Genomic DNA, 26,486 nt, shown 5'->3' with positions numbered 1-26,486 from the left:
AGAACTGCACGCAATACTCCAAGTGTGGCCGCACCAGAGTTTTGTACAGCTGCAGCATGACCTCATGGTTCCGAAACTTGATCCCTCTACCGATAAAAGTTACCACATTGTATGCCTTCTTAACAGCCCCATCAACCTGGGTGGCAACTTTAAGGGATCTATGTACATGGACACTGAGATCTCTCTGCTCATCTAATCTACCAAGAATCTTACCATTCACCCAGTACTCTGCATTCCTGTTACTCCTTCCAAAGTGAATCACCTCACATTTTTCTGCATTAAACTCCATTTGCCATCTCTCAGCCCAGCTCTGCAGCTTATCTATGTCCCTCTGTAACCTGCAACATACTTCTGCACTATCCACAACTGTACTGACTTAGTGTCATCCGCAAATTTACTAACCCAATTGTTGCAAAACAATAATGATAAAGTTGATCATTAAAAATGGAAACATCATAGGACAGCTTTTCAAAGAATTGTGGTAATTTCTTGTGCTGAATGCATTTAAAATATTCTCTGAATACTTCAGATATTCTGAGGTTGTTCTCCCCATATAAGTTCACTATTTTGAAGTTCATGATTCAAATAGTTTACCAAAATTGCATTTAATGTGATTTTTTTGCCAAGACACTTGAACAACATGTATCATTAAGCAATCAGTAAAAGCTCAGCAGAACCCTTCCACAGGCAAATGACGCTGAGCAACGGAATGAAATGAAAAATGGACAAATAGTTTTAAGCAAGCTACTGAGAAAAATAGATGAGTTGGCAGCTGAAGTAACTTTGTTATTTTGACGATTATCTTTAAGCATCAGGGAACAACATGACCTATGCTTTTGCACAATCATCAGAAGAACTTCAGCCATTTGTTTTGGAAAAATATTTATTAACAAGTAGTTTTCAATATTTCTTAAAGGAGGATTATAATCACTGACCTTATTTTCTCTGAATAATGTCCAAATACAAGCTAGATTCACCATGTTGTGTCTGCTTAGTCTTTATATAAATAATCAACTAAAAATAATGTTAATTCCTCTTGAGATGTCTGAAAACCATGTTACTGTTGAAGTTTGTTGACTATTTTGTGTGAATAATATGACATATGCTCCATATTTAATGTTGAAAAACAAAGTGAATTCATTTTAAATATTGTGCTGGATGTTATGGAATAGATTAATCAACTTTCAACCAAACAGTTTTGATCTGCCATTTATTTTGATAGTAATTCAAAAACAAAAAGGATTTAATGATGATTTCAATAAATCAAAAAGATGTAATTTCCAAATGAACATTATAGCCAGAATAGGTATCCAGTAACGGCTCCTGTTCCTAATACCAAATTATTGCCTGTGAATGTGCCTCAAAGGACTATCATTGGTTACGCCTCTACCTCATTTAGATAAAAATAAGTTTTTTTATCACCTGTGGGACACCGATCTTGCTGGCCTGGCCAGGATTTAGTGCCCTTCCCTGGATGACCTTGAGAAGGTGGTGTAAGCTTGTTTCTTAAACCACTGCAGTCCACATTGGCTGAAGAGATAGATAGAGAGGGGCTGGGTTTTCTTGGCTTTGGTGCTGATCATGTGAGTAAAACATGTTCAGCATGCCAGAAAATTGAGCACTAACATTCTTTTGAACAGAACTGCACCCAAACATTCTCTGCCTTGTGGACTGCAATGAACAATACCTGAAAGGGATGCAGCAATGTGCATTATTGTAAGTGGATGCCAGATAAAGCTGCTTACAGTTTTCTTGCATCAAGTGCAATTAAGGGCAGATAGCCCTAACCTTGATCTCACCCAGTCTGAGTGTGGTGGCTACCATTTTCACTTCCACTGCACAATTGTTACTTTTGGCACAATGGAAGGAAATGGTGTTCACTCCTCTCACAGTGAGTTTCAGGCCTAGGCTCTTTTGAACCTGTAAATGCACACTTTTACTCCTTGGTCATTCTCCCAATAAACCCTCCCATCTTTGAACTTCCCTTCATTCCCACTGAAGCCATCTATCTACCTCTTTTATCACCCAATTTCACCTCTCCAACTTCAGACAAAACAATATAACATGCTAAGTATAAGTCCACTGTGTTCCCATTGAAACCATATAGAGGATGGTTGTGGATGACTACATTTCCTGTGTTAGCCCTTTACCTTCAATACTGAATTATCTCCACCTCTCTGTCTACTGAGTTGCCCGATACCACCCCCTATCCCCACAACCCTTTAGAATTGTTATCTTTTCTGTATCACATCACACTGCTTCTAATTGCCCCCTTAAACTCCACGTGAGGTGACTAATAGACAGGACAAAGCAGTGATGCAATAGAGATCAGGGGTTAGGCACAAAGTAAGTGAGTGCTACAGGAGCATGTGAACAGCCTCAAAGTGCACTCTGAAGAAATCCATGAGCCAGGCAAAGTATCTTATAATGAAAGTTGCCAATGTGCTTCAGAATGCAGCATTGAAATATAGAATCATACCATAGGCGAATTGGAAATATGCCATGATGATATGGTGAGAATGGAAGGAACATTAGGCTATTCAACCCAGTGAACTTGTTCTGCTAATCAATGAGATCATAACCTAACTAAATATACCTGTGTTTGGCCTTTATTCCTTAATATCTCTACTTAACACAGCTGTCAGCATCTGCACTATTTTGCTTTTGAATGAGTTGACTTGTCTGGGTAATCTGTAAAATATTTTTTATCCATTGTGCTGCAAACCCAGTCTGTAAGATAAGTTCAGAAGAGAGATATGCAAAACTAAAACATGGATATTTGGAAAGGTGACACTGTACGAGCAGTCGATCAATTCAATATTGTGAAAAACTAACTTTTGCCATGAGAGCAGCTCTGCCTTAAACTATGGAGCTGATTACAAATTAAGTAACATAACCAACTGAGTGTAGCGCAGCACATTCATGATATTAATGTTATTAAATAGAAATAAATTGTTCTAAATAAGTCTGATCATAAATATTACTTTGTGTTCTCATCTTATTGTGGGAAGAAGTAGCTTAATGAATCATATCAAAATTCTTTTTATCTAGCGTTAATTTGGACCATCTTCTGAGAATTTGAAGAAGTACATGTGGAATAGATATGTATCTAATTCAAGTGAATTGTGTAACCATGCCCAGAAGTCCTTCTATCAAAGTGTCAATCAATTTCTATGAACAATAAGATGCATAGATGACTTTTGGAAGTGAAAGACATTATTGCACCCAAGAAAATCTCTAAGGAAGTTGACTTGGTAACACAGCTCCTAAACAAAGTGGTGGCCGAGATCTGATGAGCTTTTCTGGATACTGCATAATGAAAAGTTCTAACATTCTGACAACCTACCAAACAAACAAGTTCTATAGTTGAAGTCAATTAGTTTGGAAGTGATTATGCTCTGGCTTTGTTGGCTATCCTGTGAAAAGAAAATAATGAAAGTGGAACAGTTGACAAATAGATGAGATTCTAAAGCCTTTTTGTAACTATTCCAAAAACAAGATGAAGGTAAGCCAGTGCAAATTGCAATTTATGCAAATAGTCGAAAAGTGGTTCCTAAGCTAAGCAATGGATTTAAAAGAATACTTGGGATAATTTCTCAAAGAGGTGATCATTCAGGATTTCCCAGACACGATATTGGTAATGAAGGCAAATGGGGCTTTGAAACTCCAAGGGAATTCCAAATAAATGTAAATGATTCTAAGATGCCATAGTATTTCATGTAGGGCATGAAATCAGGTGACACGGTGGCTCAGTATTTAGCACTGCTGCCTCACAGTGCCAGAGACACAGGATCAATTCTACCCTCAGGTAACTATCTGTGTGGACTTTGCACGTTCTTCCTGTATCTGTGTGGGTTTTTTCTGGGTGCCCTGTTTTCTTCCCACTGTACAAAAGATGTGCAGGTTAGGTGAACTGGCCATGTTAATTAATGCATATTGTTCAGGAATGTTCAAGCTAGGTGGATTAACCATGGGAAATGCAGGGTTACAGGGATAGGAAAGGGGGTGGGATGCTCTTTGGATGGTCAGTGTGGGTTCAATGGGCTGATTGGCCTGCTTCCAAGTATTATATAACATGTACAAGAATTTTTTGCATTGCTTGATTCCTCAATAACATAAAAGAATAGACCTGCCTGTAATATAATGGATTGGCATGCATAGAGGTGGAAGGTGTTCAGAGATTGTTGATTGAAGATAATGATCATTATCTTACCATGGTAAGCTCTAGATATCCCAGTTACCCATATCACAAAGCATAGAAGGTGAATTAAGGAGTTTCTCTGTAATGGGGCGGGATGGGGTAATGGGGAAACACTATGGGGTAATGATTAACAGAGTAAAAGATGGCTGTTATTGCGTGTAATACTGTTAAGAGTAGGACGATTGAAACTGTCCTGTATTTGGATTACTGTACACTGTCATTGCACTAATGTCTGGCCTCCTCACATGTAAGATTAAATGTAAAACTCCCAAAGTTATTCCCAGGGACCGCTCCATAGAGTAGCTGTTGAAGTCCTGGAGTCAATGAGAACAGTAAAATTCACATGAACTTGCACTTTTAATGCTTTTATTCTCTCTGTAAAAATCCTTAAATTTATAACTTGTTGAATGAGGGTTTTCAGCAACATTAGAAGTCCTAGTTTTTGTGAATAACTTATATGGTCCTCAAAAATTAATTTTATGTTTATTGGAAGTCAACTTTCTCCATTCTATCATGAACTAAAACTTTATGGAATTTTTATTTTAAAATTTATGATAATTCAACCACCAACTTAACCCAATAACAGGTCCCAGTCTTTTATTCTGTATTCTGTAAAGTTATAAAAAGTGAATGAGAAAGACTTCATATTCCTTCCTGAATTCTGCAGTGTCATTGGCTGCTTAGCCTGCTTGATGACATTGTTGCCACTGAACAGCAAAAAAACCCATTTGTAGCTGACATCAGAATATAATTAATATAATGAGGTAAAAGCCAACTCTCAGAGCTAGTATAATCTTTATGGGCAGTTTTCTTCAAGAGCACTGACAAATACCATGACAATATCAGTGGCTGCAAAATAAGGGACAATATTATATTCATTGAGATGACAAAAGAGTACTCAAATATTGAAAATTTTCAAGCAATATGGCTTCACTATGATTTTTTTCTGTTTGGCGTAAACCACATAAATGGAGAGAGTAGTATTTCTATGCTAGGGATATTAATTAGTTTTTTTTTGAAGAAAGATCTTTTTTATTTGTTAGAATTCTTGTGGAAAGCTTTGTTTTCCCCCTCAAATTACATTTCCTTTTTTTAAAAATACCCTTGAGTTATTCAGCAGCCATTAATCTATTGTATGACAATGTCGTTAATTATATTTGACATCAGAAATGCACTTACCCAAAATTACCTCAATGCACCCAAATGTGTTTTTGTCTCCTTTAAATCTGATGCCATTTCTGCATCTTTTATTTATTAAGAAAACACACAGAAAAATAAATTGTTACTCTCAGCTGAGCAAGTGGGCTATGCAAAATGAGACAAATCATGATGTCAAAATTGTAGCACTATTTTCAGGTATCTCTGCTATCTGTGCTTCCGCAATTAAAACAACACTGAATAAATCATGTGTGTCATATGGCCTTAGCACTGAAATAATGCTAATATACTTTCATACATTGTCTTTAAGTAACATTAATGCTTCAAAGAAGGAATTTCATTTTGTTAGGATTGCTGTAAGTATATGCTGCAGAGAAGACTTGACCTGCTGTGGTCTGTAAACAAATCAAACTGAAAAGCATTAATGCTGATATAGCTAAGATGGATGAGAGGCATTACACACTTGATAGGAAATTCAGGTTCTGAAAAGAGCTACTAGAGTACAAGTTTATGTGGGAATTTGACTAGCCAGGAATAAAGTAACTAACTATTTTAATATGTGAATGAATTGGAATAGGTTTAGTATTTTAATGGCATTTGTAAACTCCTCCCAAAAAAGTGTACTGCTGGAAGCAGCTGGCCTGATAGTGCGAATGAGCAAGTCATATTTGAACTAATAGATGATCACGCAAGAAGCAGAGGGGTAACTAATTATCCACAGATGATTGATTATTCTGTTGTTTTCTAGTTCTAATTGCGAAAAGGATTACAGACACAAAATTTAAAATAATTAAATGTATTTTCAGTGTAACTACAGGATAAGGATGGAGCTGGGACATCTTACATCCAAGTAAAATTGCACATTGCTCTTTTATGTCGACTACGTACCTAAACATTACTACATTCTAATTTCCTCCAGGGTTTGCACTGCTTCTAAGGTCTACTTGTTAAAGCCATCTGTCAATCATATACAGAACTCAATCCTAAAGCAAATAACTAGCTTAAATTCATTTCTTGAATTTATGCCAATAATTTACTGATATAGATTTAGGTTCAGCAGGATCCAAATTTCACTAAAGTGAAATTGCCATTACAGGAGGAAAAGGAGCATTTGTTACCTTTGAAGCTTTAAAGAGACACTGATGCCTCTCTCATTCAGCTAACCCATTTTTAATTTCTTCTCTATAAATAATTTAAACTGTTAAATGGATACTCCAGTGTCTGCCCTAGAGTTTGAAATATATTTTCAAATACCTGTCTGGTTTATCATCAACTATCATCAACCATCAATTAGACCATTGAACTTGAATGCATAACTTTATGTAAGATCCAGACTGCACTCCATAGAACTGTATTAGTACATATTTGTGTACTTTTAAAAGGTCTGTAGTCATGGAACCTCAATCTATCACTTATGATTTGTAAATAACTGCAATAGTAGAGTTATTAGTAATGCTTAATTTTTCATTATTATGTAGTTTGTTGAAATAGAGATTGATCTGTTAGGTAGAAGAGATTTTCAGGCATATATTGAAGCAGATACACAATGATTTAGTTCAACATTACAACTATCAAACATATAAAATCATGTGATCTAGCTATAAAGGTTATGTCATCATAGTCCTACCAAACCATAGGGGAGTCTTTCATGTTGTCTTTAATTATTTTTAATATTGCCATTGACAAGATCAACATGAAAGTTATGTACATTTCTAATTAATTAGACTCCAGGAAATTTCTGGCCAATGATTTGCACTGAGAATGGAAAGTAGGAGATTTTTTTTCTGTTGGTTACTGTTAAGATGATATTTCACCATTCTAATTCAACATCCATTCAGGTCAACAATTCATAGCAAGTGGACTACTTGCTATTTTTCTTCATATATTGAAAGCTTGTCTCTGTAATGTTGACCATGAAGGTATCATCAATTGTTCTGAATCCCCCAGTTCACTAATGTTCTTTTATGAAAGGAAGTCTGCTATCTTCACCTGGTTTGACCCAGACCCACACCAATGTGGTTGATTTTTAACTAGACTCTGAAATGACAGAGCCAGGCATTCATTTGCACCAAACTGCTTTGAAAATATGAAAAAAAAATACAAGTAACACCTGGCATTGACTTGGATGGCTGAAACGACAACAAACACAGCCTAGTCGACACAGCAAAGACCTTATTTCTCGAAGCTGAACTCTTTTGTTATGTTTTCTAGGTTCAAAAATGCTATTGATTCATAAATGAAAGTAATTATCAAATCTTTTTAGGACATCTTCAAAAGTTTGTCTGAAAACAGAACTTGCTGGAAAAACTCAGCAGGTCTGTGAAGAGAAATCAGAGTTAATGTTTTGGGTCCGGTGATCCTTCTTCAGAACTCATGGTGGCTAGGCAAATGTCTGTTTATGTGCAAAAGATAGGGTTGAGGTAGGGGATAAGGAGTAAACGATAAGTGGGATAGAGCCCAAAGAGAGAGAAAGGCAAAGGAATGGCTAATGATCTGGTGAGGAGGGTGAATAGCTGTTAATGGAGACTGTTAGTGGCTAACAATATATAGTGTGTAATGGCAGACTATGTGATAACAAAGCCTGGTGTGTGGGATTGGGGGCTAGGACATGGGAGAGTTCATGTTCTAAAATTATTGAACATGATATTGAGTCTGGAGGGCTTCAGGGTGCCCAAACAGGAAATGAGATGTTCTTCTTTCAACTTATGCTGAGCTTCACTGGAACACTGCAGCAAGCTTGAGACAGAGCTGTTGGCCAGGGAACAGGGTCGTGTGTAAAAGTGGCAGGTAACTGGAAACTCAGGGTCATTTTTGTGGGCAGAACATAGGTGTTCTGTGAAGCAACCAGCCAGTCTAAGTTTTGTTTCCCAAGTGTAGAGGAGACCACATTGTAAGCAGCGAATGCAATAGACTAGATTGTGAGAAGTGCAGGTAAAGTGCCGAGAAGATCAAATTTATGGTAGTTGTCTTTTTTCCCTAGGATGGGGGATTTCAAGGCTCGGGTGCATATTTTTTAAGATGAGAGGAGAGAAATTTTAAAAAGGCTTTAAGAGGCAAATTCTTTACACAGAGGGTGGTTCATGTGTTGAATGAGTATTCGGAGAACATGGTGGATGCACGTACAATTGCAACATTTAAAAGACATTTGGATAGATGCATAAATAGGAAAGGTTTGGAGGGCTCAGGGCCAAGAGCAGGCAGGTGAGTTTATTTTAGTTTCGGATTATGATTGGACTGAAGGGTCTGTTTCTGGGCTGTATGATTCTATGACTCCATGTCCTGGCTCCCAAACCCACACACCAGGCCTTGTTATCAAGGAGGTAAAAACAATGACTGCAGATGCTGGAAACCAGATTCTGGATTAGTGGTGCTGGAAGAGCACAGCAGTTCAGGCAGCATCCGTGGAGCTTCGAAATCGACGTTCCGGGCAAAAGCCCTTCATCAGGAATAAAGGCAGTGAGCAGGTCAAGTAACAAGGACAGAACGCCCCTGGTGCTTACCTTCCACCCTACCAACCTTCGCATAAACCAAATCATCCGCCGACATTTCCACCACCTCCAAACAGACCCCACCACCAGGGATATATATTTCCCTCCCCACCACTTTCCGCCTTCCGCAAAGACCGTTCCCTCCGTGACTACCTGGTCAGGTCCACGCCCCCCTACCGCCCTCCCAGCCTGGCACTTTCCCCTGCAACCGCAGGAACTGTAAAACCTGCGCCCACACCTCCTCTCTTACCTCTATCCAAGGCCTTAAAGGAGCCTTCCACATCCATCAAAGTTTTACTTGCACATCCACTAATATCATTTATTGTATCCGTTGCTCCCGATGCGGTCTCCTCTACATTGGGGAGACGGGGCGCCTCCTAGCAGAGCGCTTTAGGGAACATCTCCGGGACACCCGCATCAATCAACCACACCCGCCCCTGGTTGGAGGGTCCTAAGGAGCTACCAATAAAATCAGGTAAAAAATGAAATAAAACTATAAAAGATCAAATGAATATCACTCACTGCAATTACAAGATCCCATGTTATTCAGCAAGCATTTAAAACTATCTCTTGAACTCAATCTAAAATACAATAGTTTTCACTGCGGCCTTTTCTTGGATGCTGCCTGAACTGCTGTGCTCTTCCAGCACCACTAATCCAGAACCAGGCCTTGTTATCACACAGTCTGCCGTTACACACGACCTATTGTAGGCCACTATCAATCTACATTAACAGCTACTAATCTCCTAGCCAGATCAGTATCCACTTCTTTGTCTGTCCAAATGCTTTACTCTCTCACTGGGCTCTATCCCCACCTATTGTTTATTCATAACCCCTCCCTCACCACACGCACACACACACCCACAATCTTATGCGTATAAACTGATATTTTCGTAGCTACCATCAATTTTCAGGAAGGGTCACCGGACCCAAAATGTTAACTCTGATTTCTCTTCACAGATGCTTTCTGGCCCGCTATACTTTTCCAGCAACTTCTGTTTTTGTTTCTGATTTATAGCATCCACAATTTTTCAGCTTTTATTCAAAACTGCGTACTCCATTTTGTTTTGTCTGTTAATAACAGCATCTGAAATATAACCTACTGAATATAACAGTGTATTCAGTCTTAAGCTTCTGCCATTGTGCTTAAATTTGACACTTATCTTATGAACACTTAATTTCAAGAAGTCCAGCCTTGTGTTCAGTATGGTTTTGAATCTCTGAGGAAGTAGGATCTCTTTTTCCATTTCTTCTCAATGCGTTGAATTATCTTATTATTGTAAAGATAGTTTATATCTGTATAGTTTCTATGTTGATTTAAAATTGCTGCCAATTAAGCTTGTATTCTTGTTTTCACTAATGCTATTATTTCACATTGAATTTCTGTAGCACATGCTAAACTCTGCCACAGCAATATTGCAGTATTTCCTTTATCAACATGTCTCTATATCTGAAAAAAAACTCAATTGAATTATTCAATAAAACTTCACATTTTATCCTATTCGTAAGTATATTAATGCTTCCAAGCGTTTAAAATCTGTTTCCTTGTAATTCTACATTTCTGCTCTATTTCTGAATTTTTATGACTTTTCTAACAAACAAACAGTAACTATCTGCTTATTCCATGAATTTTTATCCATCTTTTGCCTCCAAGAAAGAGTTTCCCCATTTCTTTCCAGGGAAAAGAATTGATGTTTTCCCCTTTGCACATTCTAAAACACCAACACTTTCATCTACACAAGTCTTCCTGCGAAAATCTCAGTTTAATGACTGGGACTTGGTCTTTTTAAATCTTCCTTTCTCATGACTTTTCTTTCTCTGTTAGACTTGTGCACTCTATTTTCAAAAATATTGTTAATTTCATAGTTTTAAATAGATTCTAAGGCATTCCTGATTGCTAATTTTGGACTGCATTTCATTTCTAACCCATTGACAGCCCTTACAGCAGTGTCTCATTAAGCTAAATGCCAATAGTGGCAATGCCAATTATAGAGTCATAGAGTCATAGAGATGTACAGCATGGAAACAAACCCTTCGGTCCAACCTATCCATGCCAACCAGATATCCCAACCCAATCTAGTCCCACCTGCCAGCACCCAGCCCATATCCCTCCAAACCCTTCCTATTCATTTACCAATCCAGCCTTTTAAATGCTGCAATTGTATTAGCCTCCACCACTTCCTCTGGCAGCCCATTCCACATATGCACCACCCTCTGCATGAAAATGCTGCACCTTAGGTCCCTTTTATATCTTTCCTCTCTCACCCTAAACCTATGTCCTCTAGTTCTGGACTCCCCCACTCCAGGGAAAAGACCTTGTTTATTTACCCTATCCATGCCCCTCATGATTTTACAAACCTCTATAAGGTCACCCCTCAGCCTCCGAGGCTTCAGGGAAAACAGCCCTAGCCTATTCAGCCTCTCCCTATAGTTCAAATCCTCCAACCTTGGCAACATCCTTGTAAATCATTTCTGAACTCTTTCAAGTTTCACAACATCCTTCCCATAGGAAGGAGACCAGAATTGTATGCAATATTGCAAAAGTGGCTTAACCAATGTTCTGTACAGCTCCAACATGACCTCCCAACTCCTGTACTCAATATTCTGACCAATAAAGGAAAGCATACCAACACCTTCTTCACTATCCTATCCACCTGCGACTCTACTTTCAAGGAGATGTGAACCTGCACTCCAAGGTGTCTTTGTTCAGCAACACTCCCTAGGATCTTACCATTAAGTGTATAGGTCATGCTTAGATTTGCTTTCCAAAATGCAGCACCTCACATTTACCTACATTAAACTCCATCTGCCACTCCTCAGCCCATTGGCTCATCTGATCAAGATCCTGTTGTAATCCGAGGTAGCCTTCTTCGCTGTCCACTACGCCTCCAGTTTTGGTGCTATCTGCAAACTGCAAATTGCCAAGAGTGAGAACCTCCTTTAACACTCCCTTTTCTCTCTTTTCTGATCTTTGTGCCATTTTTCAGAAAGTCATTCCCTTTTTGCTTGGGGAACTTTTACCATCTAAAGCCTTCAGTTGCTTGCCTCTAACAATGCGAAAGTGTTTATATTTTTATGTGTTCCAGGTTTTTAATCCCCTCTTTTCTTAGGCACTTCAGCAAGATTGTGAGCTACTACCAGGTCTGAATCAAGTTTGACCTTTGGAATGCTGAACCTGTCTTCTCACTGCTGCTGTCCCTGTTGGCAGCTGTGGTTCTGTTGCTGACTGACTGACTGCCTGCACTATCTTGAAGTGATAATGCTCTTACAAAGGTCAATTCACTTGCTTGAATTTTTTTTCTCTTTTCTATTCTAGATTTCTTTACCTTATTGTGGGGAGAGGGAGAGAGATCTGTACTTTAGCAACCATGTGGTATTTTGCCAGATGACCAACACTTTATGGTACTTGCTTTTTCTATCAGTACGTAGCATTGGTTAAGAATGTTTGGGAACTTTGCTTCTACCAGTCCTGTTTTGTCTTTGTTTTGTTTTCAGCTTTCTAGTGATTTGTGATGCAGGTGCTCAGTTGGCTGGATGGCTGGTTTTATTCACTCACAGGATTCGGGCATCACTGAATAGTTATCCTTAATTTCCCAGAGGGCAGTTAAGAGTCAGCCACATTACTGTGGGTCTGGAGTCACATGTAGGCCAGACCAGGTAAGGATGGCAGTTTCCTTCCCGAAACGACACTAATGAACTGAATGGGATTCATTTCCCTCCCCCTCCCCCCCCAAAAAAAAAATTATTGGCAATGGTTTCTAGTCATCAATAGACTCTTAATGACTAATTTCAAATGTCATTGTCTGACACAGTGGGATTTCAACCCAGATCTCCAGAATATTATCTGGGTCTAGCTATAATACCACAAGGCCATTGCCTCCCCCGATGCAGTGACATCAACAGTGAGGGTTCAATTCCCACACTGGCTGAGGTCACCATTGCATGCCCCATCTTCTTGACTTTGTTGCTAATCTGAGCCACGGTGACTCTCAGGTTAAACTCACCACCAGTCATCTCCCTCTAATGAGAAAGCAATTCTATGGTCCTCTGGGACTTTGGCTCCTACTACAGGTGATAGAGGATGCACGATTATGGAATAATTATACAAGAGGCATAGTTTTTGGATTGTAAAAATATTCATTACATGATAACTATAAACAGAACTACATCTGGCCAGGATTCTTTAATAGAACTTCAGGGAGTGCCGATACATGTATTCAGTCCCTCCATAAGCTAGATTAGAGCTATTTGTCTCCACCCACAAACTATTTGTAATTTGAATATTAACCCATTCACAGCCAGTATCTTATGCAACATTAGACATTCAGGGTACATGGTGGCTTAATGGTTAGCACTGCTGCCTCCTAGCACCAGGCCCCACTTTTGACTTCAGCCTCGGGTGACTGTCCGTGTAGAGCTTGCGCATTCTCCCTGTGTCTGTGTGGGTTTCATCTGGGTGCACCGGTTTCCTCCCACAGTCTAAAGGTGTGCAGGTTAGGTGAATTGGCCATGTTAAGTTACCCATCATGTTCAGGGATGTGTAGATTAGGTGCATTAGTTAAGGGTAAATGTAGAGTAATAGGGTAGGGGAATGGGTCTGGGAGGGTTACTCTTCAGAGGGTCTGTGTGACCTTGTTGGGTGAATTGGCCCATTTCCATACTGTAGGGATTCTATTCTATTGTCCAGGACAATGCATTCTGCCTGATTATTGCACGTCCTCTCCTCCCCAGTCCACCATCTTAAACATTTTCTCCATCCACACCAATTGACAATGGCAACACTATGTACCATCTACAAGATGCATTGCACCAAGTCAGCAAGGGTCCTTTTACACCATCTTCTGAACCCATGACCTCTACGACTTGTACTAGGTTAGCTGGAAGACACTTATTATCATGTGCAAGATCCCCTGAAGTGCACAAACTGTTCTGATTTGGAACTATATCACTGTTACTTCACTTCCAAGATTTTGATCTTGTTCAATCCTCTCCCAGTGGTACAGTGGGTTTTTCTGCAGAAGACAAACTGTGGCTGTCAGGAAGCTGACTTAGTATCACTTTCTCAATTGCAATTAAGCATCACCAACAAATGCTAGCCTTGCTCGTGATGCAGTCTCTTGCAATAAAAATCAAAATAACCACTCTGACATTGTTTATAATGTATCTTGAGGATGTTATATATGTCTCGATACATTTTCATTACAGTAAATGTCACTTTTTAACTCGCTGTCTATTTTTAACGCTGTTAAAATTGATTTGATACTGCAATTAATATCATATCAGTTAGTGTCATCAGCTGTATTGTGTGACTCAATAAATTCTGGCAGAGTTTGTCTCTCATACGGACAAGAAAATATTTGTGGTATCTCATTAACTTCAATGCTTCATGATTCAGAATTTTGAATTTAAACTTTTGATGCAGTAGTCAGGGTAGAAACAAAACTAGGCCAGGTTTCAGTCACCAATGGGCATGACTGTACGTGGGTCCTGCTGCACAGGACTTGGATGAGGACTTTGAGTGGCTGTCTACTAAAGAAGAATAATGAGAAAGCAAGCTGAAAGCACACGGTGCATTATCAGACTGGGCTATTGCTGCGAACAGGAACCTATTTTGCACAGGAGTTGCAGCTCAATCTTTTTCAGTGCGAAAGTCTTGACCAATTTCCAGGAAACACTCTGGACTCATCCATGAGGTGATGTACAATGCTCAATTACTCAGCTTCACTTGCAGTACAGACTGATGACACTTCCCACACATGCCAGAGTGGGAACTGAAGTCATCATACAAGCTTCATTTGCTGCCAAACTATCTCTGTTGCACATATTAAATTCAAAGTGACTTCAGGGTCTCTTGGGAGTCTAGCATCTCTTCATCAGGACATTGCTGGGAATGTTGAGGTGACTCAGTATACGTCTGATGCATGCTCCCTGAGTTCAGGTTAAAACCCAACCTAACATGCTGTCATGTGCCTATGCACGAATGCCATTTTGGGACCAAAATAGCATCTGTAGCATTGAAAATGCAACTTTTCTCAAGTGAATTTTGCAGCAAAATCATCAGAAGTAAGACTTCATCACCACCATAAATAGCACTTTCTGACACTCCCTATCTCAGTTTGAGGGCCTTTAGACATGTAAAACCAGGAAATGGAAAATCTCCTGTTGCTGTGAAAAATGCAGGCTACTTTGTAAGCAGTATCGATACAAGAGGAAGGTTATACAAGGTTGAGTAAATCAGGAAAACTATGACAAATGGATTTTGTTTGAAGCAAATATCAGATTATCCATTTTGGACATGAAAATGGTATGTTGGTCACAATACTTTTTCAGTTGGAGAAAGCTTGAAACAAAGGCAATCCAAATAGACTTTGGGATCTGTGTCCTGTGCGTGGTTATTAATATGTCACGTGTATGGGTAGAAAATAATCAACAAAGGCTAATGGAACACTGGCCTTTATCACTTGAGGACTGGAACACTCAGGGATAAAAGTTATGCTACAACTACAGAGGAACTTGGATTATCCAAAGATTGATTATCTGAATTTCGGATTATTCGAACAAGATCGCAAGTTCTTGATTTTTGTCTAAACATTCAAATATCCGAACATTTGATTATCCAAACAAAATACTCTCTGCCCACGTCGTTCAGATAATTGAGGTTCCTCTGTGTACTGAACCAAAACCCTGGTTAGACTATACCAGGAGTATTGTGGTTAGCTCTGGATATTCTCAGGAATTATATACTTGCCTGGAAGAAAGTGCATTGTAGATTCACTGGAATTATGCCTGAATTGCAAGGACTAAATTAAGCATTGAAATAATGGAAAGTAGTGTTGCCTTTCCTGGAATTTAAAAGCTTACCGAGTCACTTGATTGGTGTTTACAAGTTATTGAGAGAAGTGGGTATGGTAGATGGGATAAGATTATTTTTACTGGTTAAGAAATCTAGAATTAGAGGTCAAGTGCCTAAAAATTGGAGCCAGGCCCTTTAGAGGTGAGAGTTATGGAGTTATACAACATGGAACCAGATCCTCAGTCCAACTAGTTCATGCTGACTGTAATCCCAAACTAAATTAGTCCCACCTGCATGCTAAACCCATATCTCTTCACAGCATTTCTTGTGCATGTACTTATCTAAATGTCTTTTAAACCTTGTAACTGTACCCACTCCTACCACTTTCTCTGGACGTTCATTCCATACATTCTCTGTTTAAAAACTTGCCCCTTATGTCTTTTTAAAATCTTTCTCCACTCACCTTAAAAATATGTCCCTTAGTCTTGAAATCCCCCTAGGAAAAAGACATCTGCCATTCACACTATCTATAACTTCAGGATTTTATAAACCTTTAAAAGGTCACCCCTCAGATGTTAGGAATATCTTCCCCATTCAAAGGCTGGTAGAAAGTTTGCACTGCATTCTGCAAAGTTCATTTGATGCTTGTATCAAATGTTCATTTCAAATCTGCGGTTAATAGTTTTTTGTTAATCAAAGGTGTTAATTGACTGGCAAGGGTGGGAACTGCTCAGCTAGGTTGTTGATCACCCACAAATTCATTCAATGGCAGAATGGGCTAGAAAGCCTAAGTGCCCTATTCTCATTACTTTGTTCTCAGTAGATCTTTTCAATAGTATTCCGCAAACAAAATGCAGGAAACATGAAAAGACTTGACAATGAATTCATAATGGAATCAGATAGAAATGTCTTCCATCTAATTTATCTACTATAAATACTTTCCCCCTATATATACACTGCTAATCAGGTACTATTCTCCTTTAGGCAGAAGTGAGGACTGCAGATGCTGGAAACCAGAGTTTAGATTAGTGTGGTGCTGGAAAAGCACAGCAGGTCAGGCAGCATCCGAGGAGCAGGAAAATCAATGTTTCAGGCAAAAGCCCTTCATCAGGAATAGAGGCAGGGAGCCTCCAGGGTGGAGAGATAAGTGGGGGATGGGGGAGGGGAGGGGGTTTGGGGTGCTGGGGAGAAGGTAGCAAAGAGTACAATAAGTGAATGGGGTTGGGGATGGAGGTGATAGGTCAGGAGGAGGGTGGGGGAAGGTAGCAAAGAGTTTACAAACTCATTGACTTCCACAGCTACCTGGATTACACCTCTTCCCACCCTACCTCCTGCAAAAATGCCATCCCATATTCCCAATTCCTCTGCCTCTGCCGTATCTGCTCCCAGGAGGATCAGTTGCACCACAGAACACACCAGATGGCCTCCTTCTTTAAAGACCACAATTTCTCTTCCTACGGGGTTGAAGATGCCCTCCAATGCATCTCATCCACATCCCGCACCTCCACCCTCAAACCCCAGCCCTCCAACCGTAACAAGGACAGAACCCCCTGGTGCTCACCTTCCACTCTACCAACCCTCGCATAAACCAAATCATCCCCCGACATTTTTGCCACCTCCAAACGGACTCCACAACCAGGGATATATTTCCCTCTCCACTACTATTTGCTTTCTACAAAGACTGGTCCCTCCATGACCACCTGGTCAGGTCCACGCCCCCCTACAACCCACCCTCCCATCCTGGCACCCTCCCCTGACACCACAGGAATTGCAAAACGTGCGCCCACACCTCCTCCCTCACCTTCATCCAAGGCCCCAAAGGAGCCTTCCACATCCATCAAAGTTTTACCTGCACATCCACCAATATCATTTATTGTATCCGTTGCTCCCAATGTGGTCTCCTCTACATTGGGGAGACTGGATGCCTCTTAGCAGTATGCTTTAGGTAACATCTCCAGGACACCTGCACTAATCAACCCCACCACCCTGTGGCCCAACATTTCAACTCCCCCTCCCACTCTGCCGAGGACATGCAAGTCCTGGGCCTCCTCCACTGCCGCTCCCTCACTACCCAATGCCTGAAGGAAGAATACCTTATCTTCTGCCTTGGAACACTTCAACCCCAGGGCATCAATGTGGACTTCACCAGTTTCCTCATTTCCCCATCCCCCACCTTACCAGTTCCAAACTTCCAGCTCAGCACCGTCCCCATGACCTGTCCTACCTGCCCATCTCCCTTCCCACCTATCCACTCCCCCCTCCTCTCTGACCTATCACCTCCATCCCCATCCCCATTCACCATTGTACTCTTTGCTGCCTTCTCCCCAGCTCCCCCCTCACCCCCAACTTATCTCTCCACCCTAGAGGCTTCCTGCCTCTATTTCTGATGGGGCTTTTGCTCGAAACATCGATTTTCCTGCTCTTCAGATGCTGCCTGACCTGCTGTGCTTTTCCAGTATCACTCTAATCTAAATGCTGCTCATCCTCCTTTGCTGAATTTTACTTCTTCTGTAACATGGCCAATTGTCTCCCATTGGTAATCCCCTTAAATTTATCTTTAATTCAAGTCTGTTTGTTAAACATGAATAGATTCATGTCACCTGAGATTAACCAAATGCTTTGAATAGTGCATGGGTTTTTTCAAATTAATTTATAATGTATTTCCTTTAAAGGTATCTTCTTTCATTCTGGTTCTTTTGCAACTAGAAAATGCCATGTAAGCTGCAATATCATATTATCTATTAAAAATGCCAGTTTATCACAATAGCTCTGGAACATTTAGCTGTTTCGAGATAAGTGGCTATACTTCTAGCTGTCAACATTAACAATTCAAGCTTTAATTCAAGGTTTCAACATCTCTGAATGACTTGGTGTGATAATTAAAAAGGAAGTATTATAAATAGATTACACAGACAGGATTGTTTTGTAAAGTGGGTTGCACATGAAGAGTTGCTAGACCATCCTCATCAATCACTGCAGCCTCCCTACAACTAGTAAAATTGGCTGGGTGAGGTATCTTGGCCTCTCACTTGGGTTACATTATAATCACAGGAGCTAATCTCATTTCTCGGTTGCTCAGTAATCTCTGAAGCATCAGTGGTAGTAGTGGGCAAGACTGGAGCTACAAGCAGTCACTAGATACAGATCCTGTAATCTAGGACGAGATAAGTGCAGGGGGAAGTGTGCCTTCTTGATAGGGAAGGGAGGTGAGGCTGAGGAGAGAGGACGGGGTGAAGGCCTGATGTGAAGGCAAGAGTGGAATGAACACCTGTAGGGGGCAAAACTTGGGGATGGGTTGGAGAATGCTTGATGTTGAAAGTGAACCCTTGAGAGAGGAGTTGCCCCTCTCCTGCCCAAAACTGGAGCAGGTTGACATGTCAGGAATCACCTCTGTCTGTGACCTTCTCCAGCCAAGTTGAGACTGGGAGAGAAACATCCAATTAGGGCCTCAGTCAGTGTGAGAGGGAACAAGCTGCCTCAGTCCTTACTTGCTCCACATCAAAATGTGGGGAAGTTGAGAGCTGGCACAAGGGTGCTCAAAGCACCACCCGCAAATTCTCACAAATCTTGCTGCAAACCCACCCATGGGGGAACAATTAAATTCTGCCCTGTTATTATTTCTGTCTCTGCTCAGAATATACCCTCATTTCTATTTGAGTTATTAACCATGTTTTGCACTTTAGAAACTTTAGTTTTGCCATTAAATCATCTGTGTATATCTCTACAGAAATCTGTCGTTCATAGTAATTTAGGAATAAACTTACTGAAATAATTGCTAAATCAAAGTCAATAGCATCCATTATCTATAATTTTCCATGTGAATGTTCATCTTGCATAATAATTTTTCATCCAGTTTATAGATTATACTGACTAGTGTGCTTCTAAATTTGGCCACTTTGTCAATCTGCAATTTATGGATGTCGCATTTTTTACCGATATACAGTTTTTCACTTCATGTATTTTCAATCTGTTATTTTTACTATTACTTACATTTATTTACATATAACTATGAATTCTGTAAAATGAACCTATATAAATTAATTAAAGATTTGTTTGCCAGGATGGTAGGATTTGAGCTACAGGGAGACGCTGAATAAGTTGGGTCTGTTTTCCCTGAAGCATCAGAGGCTGAAGGGTGACTTTATAGAGGTTTATAAAGTCATGAGGGGCATGGATAGGGTAAGTAGACAAGATCTTTTCCCTGGGTTGGGGGAGTCCAGAATGAGAGGGAATAGGGTTAGGGTGAGAGGGGAAAGATATAAAAAAGGACAAAGGGCAATGTTTTCATGCAGAGGGTAGTATGTGTATGAAATGAGCTGCCAGAAGAAGTGGTGGAGGCTGGTCCAATCACAATATTTGAAAGGCATCTGGATGGGTATATGAATAGCAAGGGTTTAGAGAGCTTTGAGCCAAATGCTGGCAAATGGGATTAGGTTAGGATATCTGGTCGGCATGGATGAGTTGGATCAAAGGGTCTGATTCCGTGCTGTACATCTCTATAACTCTATAACAGTGTGGTTGTATTTTCTTCTCGGTATTAAAATTTTGCAACCATGACAATGATGTGTTCGAACGGTGAGGTGAAATGTGGTCCCTGTCCGTGGTGCTAATGTAAATATGTATATTTTATATGATTTTAAAATGCATCATAATTTTGATGATGGCATTGAATGGAAATTGGATGCCTTGCCAAATATTCTTTTATTTCCCATCGATTTCAATTTGAAATTAGATAACAGATTGTTTCAATTTTGTCCACGTTACACAAACCCCAAAAGTTTCAATTACTTACACTCGGTGCACAACTGAGTGAAAATTGATAACATATGTAATTTCTTTACATGTGTGTTGGGGGCCATGAAAACTCAGTAAGCCTCTTTTATTCTCAGAGAACATCACACCCATGCTCCAATTGAAGGAGGTTTTTATTTTTGCAGTGATTTTTGTGGAAGTCCAATTGAGGCATGCTCTCCAATACTTTTCAAAAAAAGGAATGAGCTATTATCTGTTTGCCACCTTGCAGAAATGTACTTACTTTCAACATGGACACTAAGGGCTGCAAAGAGGGCTCCAACAGGTTTTGATTGACTCTGCCTGGATTCCAAAAATACCTATCTCATTGACTCAATAGAATTAAAGGATTCTCTAGAATTAAGAAGTAAACACTCAAAACCTGAGTTCATCCAAACTGAATGCCTGACTTGAATGAGATGTGTTAGATTCCCAGGATGAAAATCTAAAGAGACAGACCCAGCTTCTGGCTTTTCCATCTCAGCCCATTTGGAAGGAGAGCTAGACCACTTGGTAAGGCAGCCATCTTGACTTCCCCTTTCATAAAGAGACTATGAAATAAACAGGACAATAACTGCAGTAACAAAGACAAAAACGTACATGCCTTGAGATTTGGGGGCTGCAACATTGTGAGATCTCCAAGCCAGTTCCATTTCAAGTCCACCAGGACAAAAGTTGACCCCCGTATCAGGTCTGCAAGCATTTAACATTGCTCAGTTCTGAAGAAAGGTTATGTTAGACTTGAAAGGGTGACTCCTTTTCTTTTTCCACAGATGCTCCCTGTCCCATTGAGTATCTCCAGCGTTTTCTGTTCTTGTATTAGAATCTGTCAAAAACCACCATTGGCCATCATGAGTTACTTTGAGTTTGGGATCTTTCCAGCTAGATCAGCTAAACCTGTTGCTTGCACAATGGCAATATCAACTGCACCTTGGAAATGAACATACGTTTCCCCTATTAACGTTGATACAGAATTTTATGGAGTTTTGCATATATAAACATCCATAATCGGACAGTGAAAATAAATGTTTATTATGATCAGCAAATGGCTATAACCCTGGAGAAGCTCAACAGATTGATTTATATGCAATCTTTTTTCCATAAACTTGTTGCTCCCCTTTAATTATAGCCAAGTGTGTGGTACTATTTTACATATTATATTCAGATGGTACATTTTTCAGCTTGGGAACATTATTTTCACACCAAATAAGTTGTAATGTCATTCCAATAATTCTGAAGGCAAGTGATGAACAATATGTGTGTATTTAAATTAATACAGTTTGTCCAATATTCAGCTGCACCCTTAATTCTATTGTTGTTTCCCACTCGATGTGTTAGACATCTGGAAAATCTTCATGTGCTAAAGTCTTCAGATCTGTGCCATTTGCTTCTTATTCTCCTTCTTTTTCTTGCACATTTTTGTTCCATGCTCTGTGTTTTATGATGTGTTTTGCCTTCCATCTTTAAATTTCCATTATTAGAGTAATAGTTGTGTTTTCATTTCTCATAACTAGGATGAGGCAATGCTATTTTTTACATCAGAGGTTGGTTGAATCTCTCCCTGCTTCTCCAAGTGTATTTTGATTTTCATTCCTATTATCTAAGGCTACTTTAAAAGCAGATTTAAAATAATTTTTTTTAAGGACTGGAACTTCTATTGAAATATTTCACCCCTCATCCCACACACAAAACAATCATTTTAAAAACATGCAAAACTCCTAATGAACAACAGTTTTAAAATAACAATATAAGTGGTAAATTCTTGTAACTTTAATCGTATTTTGGAAAGCTAAAGTATTCTGTAAAGGTTTTAAGTTTGTAGAGTGTCACTTAAATCTGAGTGTAATTCAAAAGATATAATAACTGAGAAGTATTACCTCTTATTGGCACCAATTGTAATCATCTACTATCTTCAGTCTTTCCGAATATGAGTCAAAATTATCCTTGTATTGAGGTCTTCCTGATTTTTGCGGAAAGGCAAGGACTGATTAGAAACAGCCAACATGGCTTTGTGCATGGAAAATCATGTCTCACAAAATTGAGTTTTTTGAAGAAGTAAAAAAGAGGATTGATGAGGGCAGAGTGGTAGATATGATCTATGTGGACTTCAGTAAGGCGTTCGACAAGGTTCCCCATAGGACACTGGTTAGCAAGGTTAGATCTCATGGAATACAGGGAGAACTAGTCATTTGGATGCAGAACTGGCTCAAAGGTAGAAGACAGAGGGTGGTGGTGGCGGGTTGTTTTTCAAACTGGAGGCCTGAGACCAGTGGAGTGCCACAAGGATCGGTGCTGGGTCCACTACTTTTTGTCATTTATATAAATGATTTGGATGTGAACATAAGAGGTATAGTTAGTAAGTTTGCAGATGACACCAAAATTGGAAGTGTAGTGGACAGTGAAGAAGATTACCTCAGATTACAACGGGATCTTGATCAGATGGGCCAATGGGCTGAGGAGTGGCAGATGGAGTTTAATCTAGATAATGTGAGGTGCTACATTTTGGGAAAGCAAATCTTAGCAGGACTTATACACTTAATGGTAAGATCCTAGAGAGTATTGTTGAACAAAGAGATCTTGGAGTGCAGATTCATAGTTCCTTGAAAGTGGAGTCGCAGATAGATAGGATAATGAAGAAGGCGGTTGATATGCTTTCCTTTATTGGTCACAGTATTGAGTACAGGAGTTGGGAGGTCATGTTGCAGTACAGGACATTGGTTAGGCCACTATTGGAATGTTGTGCGCAATTCTGGTCTCCTTCCTATCAAAAAAATGTTGTGAAACTTGAAAGGGTTCAGTAAAGATTTACAAGGATGTTGGAGGATTTGAACGATAGGGAGAGGTTGAATAGGCTGGGGCTGTTTTCCCTGGAGTGTCAGAGGCTGAGGGGTGACATTATAGATGTTTATAAAATTGTGAGGGGCATGGATAGGATAAATAGACAAAGTCTTTTCCCTGTGGTGGGGGAGTCCAGACTAGAGAGCATAGGTTTAGGGTGAGAGGGGAAAGATATAAAAGAAACCTAAGGGGCAACCTTTTCACACAAAGGGTGGTACATGTGTGGAATGAGCTGCCAGAAGAAGTGGTGGAGGTTGGTACATTTGCAACATTTGAAAGGCATTTGGATGGGTATATGAATAGGACGGGTTTGGAGGGATGTGGGCCGGATGCTAGCAGGTGGGACTGGATTAGATTGGGATACCTGGTCGGCATGGACGAGTTGGACCGAAGGGTCTGTTTCTGTGGTGTACATCTCTATGACTTTATGACGGTATGACATTACATATGACCTGACCATATAATGGCCCAGAAGTTGTTTTAAGAAAGTTAATGTGTAAATGACCAACCACAGCTCTTCATCAGCCCGTATCTTATCGTGATGAAGTGATCACAGGTGAATTGAGAATCCCTGCAAGGTACTGTCTGATTTATGCTGTTTCAATATTAGCTCCGCAAAAGCAACACGTTATAGTTAAACTCTGCATCAGTTTCATAAAGTTGGAACAAGTGCATCTTAATAACTCATTGAACATGCTACACCAAGTTAAGACTAATAATGAATAATGTAAGTATCACTTTAGAAACGTAATAATATTTAGCAACTGCTAATCTCTTGAGATCAGAAAATGAACAATTAGAATGTGGCTTTCATTCCTTCAGGTTGTCAATTTTTGTTCGAGAATAAATATGTTGTATTAAAATTTTTTCACAGTCTGTTTGACTCTTTTGATCAAATTTTTCTACCTCTTTCTGTGCCTGATTCAACAGTGAAATCATCCATTTTAATTTACTATTCATATTTATCATTCTTCCTTTACAGTTTCAAGTTTACACTTCAACAACATTAATGTATATCGATTTATTCTGTTGTAACACAGGAAAGAGAGTGGATAACTAGTATCATTGCAGGTAGCAATTAATTTTGAAGAAGGTGTCACCGCAGACATGGTGTGCCGAAGAACCTGTTTTTATGTTGTATGACTCAATAGAACTCCATGAAATTGATATTTAGTTGATAATTGATCAAGTTCAGCCCGTAATTTCAAACTTTGCAACTTGGGCCTGAAAAGTGCAAACAATCACCACATGAAGCTGAAGCAGATTGCTCATTCGGGCTCAGAAAATGGGTTGGAGTCAGACTTGTGTCTGCAACCTGCCTTGCCCTTTTCTGACTTGCTATTTTGCAGTGCCAAATCATGAGCAGATATTCTGCCCTTCACCTAGGCTAACCTGAACATTAGTCATTGCACCTTGAGCCAGAAGGAAACCAAAGACATTGGTTTCCTTGAGCCAGAAGGAAACAATTGTATGGTTGTGAAGTTTGATTGTTCTGTGCTTATGTTTTGGACACTTTGGTTGGGGAATCAAAAGAATGTTATGACTGAAACAGTCAAATATAGCATTTGAAGATATATTTACTGCTCTTTAAAACTTGTGTGAGGTCATTGACCACCTTGTATCCAGGAGCTACTTGCTGGCTTTGACCATGATAGCTATCTGACCCTTACCTTCACAGTGTCTGCAGAAAGGCGTCCCAATTAGAACATAGAACATAGAACAATACAGCGCAGAACAAGCCCTTTGGCCCTCATTGTTACGCTGACCTGTGAACTAATCTAAACCCATCCCCCACACTATCCCATCATCATTCCAATGCTTATCCAAGGACTACTTAAATGTCCCTAATGTGGCTGAGTTAACTACATTGGCAGGCAGGGCATTCCACGCCCTTACCACTCTCTGAAGAACCTGCCTCTGACATCTGTCTTAAATCTATCACCCCTCAATTTTCAGCTATGCCCCCTTGTACAAGCAGATGTTATCATCCTCAGAAAAAGACTCTCACTGTCTACTCTATCTAATCCTCTGGTCATCTTGTATGTCTCAATTAAATCCCCTCTTAGCCTTCTTCCCTCCAATGAGAACAGACCCAAGATACTCAGCCTTTCCTCATAAGACCTTCGCTTCAAACCAGGCAACATCCTGGTAAATCTCTTCTGCACCGTTTCCAATGCTTCCACATCCTTCCTGTGATGGGGTGACCAGAACAGCACACAATAATGAAAGATAATGAAAAAAACAGTGATTACTGACTAGGAGAAAGTGAGGACTGCAGATGCTGGAGGTCAGAGCTTAAAAATGTGTTGCTGGAAAAGCGCAGCAGGTCAGGCAGTATCAAAGGAGCAGGAGAATCGACGTTTCGGGCATAAGCCCTTCTTTAGGAATCCTGAAGAATTGATTACTGACTCCCAAGATCACAGGGAGGCTCATTGAAAGTGTCAAAAGACATTTTGTTTGGGGGAGCATATCTTTAATAAATTCTTGAATCAAGGGAAAATGCAGAATTGAGATGGCAGTCATTCATGAATGAATCCAAGAAATCCATGGGCAACAGTCAATAGTCTCTGAATATCACAGTCAGGAATCATCCGAGGATAAGAGGTCAAGTATTTGAAGCAACCCATGAAACAGATGGCTCAGAGAATGAATATAATGAAGATGAACAGCTAGAAAATATTATTTTAGTGGCTGAAGACTTGGGTCAGCCCATAAGTATCTTAGTTGCTGCCTTGTTAAATTGTGCCACATTAGATAGTATTGTGGAGGCAGTACCTAAACAGTGTGTGTGCTTATTGGCTGAACTGTTATTTGAAAATCCTGGACAAAGCTGTCAAAAATCGGGTGAAGCAATATGAAAGTTCTACTGGTTTTTGATTTGAGGATGATAATTCATTATGGTCTTTAAAGAATGCGATTCTCCCCTGTGACAGTGTAGGACTGCATTTCTCTGGGGTTAACTTCTCTCTGCCTGCCCTCCTCACATATGAAGGCCTTCAATACTCCATCAGAGAGCCTTTGAATATACCTTGTTCTCTGTGTTACCATTATTCAGCATTCTTCATGTCTGAACACATTTCCTAACTGCAGCAGCCAAGTTGCATCCCACCTTTAAAAGATGAAAGCTAATTTTTGATAGTGGTGGCAAGCTTTAACTGGTGACAGCCTTGCATACTGTTGTGCTACACTGCTTGGGGGTGCAGTCACTTGGTTCTGC

This window comes from Chiloscyllium plagiosum, chromosome 23, assembly GCF_004010195.1.
Source record: "Chiloscyllium plagiosum isolate BGI_BamShark_2017 chromosome 23, ASM401019v2, whole genome shotgun sequence".
Taxonomy (NCBI): Eukaryota; Metazoa; Chordata; class Chondrichthyes; order Orectolobiformes; family Hemiscylliidae; genus Chiloscyllium; species Chiloscyllium plagiosum.
Note: the sequence above shows the minus strand (reverse complement) of the source record.